Raw genomic sequence first — 1,251 nt, 5'->3', positions numbered from 1 at the left:
GAGAGCGAATCCGCTGTTTAGACTTGTTCGGTCGGGACGTCAATGGCACGTTGCAAGCTCTATTTACCGAATAAACCAGATGCATAAGTAAACATTTATACTCGCGTTGATAAAGTAATTGTTTTAGTTTAACAATATGAAATTAAATAAATTTAGACGATTTTTTTCTGTATTTTTCAATGTAAGTTAATTATGTGATTATGTAAGTTATAGGCAATGAGTCTTTGTTACACACTGTATGCAAACGACTGGGTGGGGTAAGTACGTAGCAATACAACCAAATAACCAACCATCTTAATATTGTAATCCGCAAACAACGGTCACCTGTGGAAAACGGCCACTTTGGTTATTTCCCTTGACTGACCGCTGTTCTCGGGGTTGAATGCATGTATAAAGTGGCTTACTGGGTGAATATGCACGCTACTCCATGGCAAAAATTACGCTATTTTATAAGCCCGTCCCAACGAACATCACTTAAACGTAGTCAGCTCCAGTATACGAATGCCCCCCCCCCCTCCCACTTGCGATGGAGGCGTATAAGTAAAGTCTGCATGGGTAGTGTAGAAGACGGAGATGAAGCTAGGCGAGAGAGGGATGACAATACAGAGGACGAAGAAGGTCACGTGTAGCGAGTTGAGGGTCACAGTATCGCTGATGTTTGTAACAAAGATGCCAAACGTGATGTAAATTGTTATTGAGAAGGAGTTGTTTTCGTCGGAACCGATCGGTACAAGGTTCTTTTCTTTTATACAGATATCAAAGAACGCGAGCATCAGAAGCGGCTTGATAAGCGTGAAGATCGTGAAGTTCGAGCGGCGCTGCAGTTGGAACTTGGTTTCGATATTGGATATGTTGCAAAGAAGGTACATCCGGCCCAAGGTACTGCCACAATGGTCCAGGAGGAATTCCCTTCGTTTCTGGCGTACCTGTATATCCTCTGTGGACAAAAGGTGGAGCTGGAATCAACTGATCATATCATGAAATTGAAAAATATGTACCAATTTACTATTAACAACGCCTGTAGATGTTTACATTTTTGGAACTGTTGTGCATTGATAATACGACCAAACTAATAACAATTTCTTTTTTGATCAAATACATTATATAAAAGAAAATCAGTAATAAATGTTGGTTCATCCTCGGGGAAAAACACATTCTTAATAAACAAAATGTATATGTATATAATAGCTAAATGTATACCGTATGTACTGAAATTATGTGATTAACGTGACATGAATCTTCTCAATCATG

The 1,251-nt window shown here is 39.5% G+C and overlaps 1 long non-coding RNA gene across 1 annotated transcript; it reads left to right on the top strand.

The window, feature by feature from the left end:
• On the top strand, positions 1-1,251 carry LOC127862692 (uncharacterized). The gene is made up of 2 exons (XR_008040736.1): positions 1-114; positions 754-1,251. It is a non-coding gene; the product is annotated as an uncharacterized LOC127862692 (long non-coding RNA).

Source organism: Dreissena polymorpha, chromosome 16, assembly GCF_020536995.1.
Source record: "Dreissena polymorpha isolate Duluth1 chromosome 16, UMN_Dpol_1.0, whole genome shotgun sequence".
Lineage (NCBI taxonomy): Eukaryota > Metazoa > Mollusca > Bivalvia > Myida > Dreissenidae > Dreissena > Dreissena polymorpha.
The sequence above is the reverse complement of the archived record's forward strand: the minus strand, read 5'-3'. Positions and strand labels throughout refer to the sequence as shown.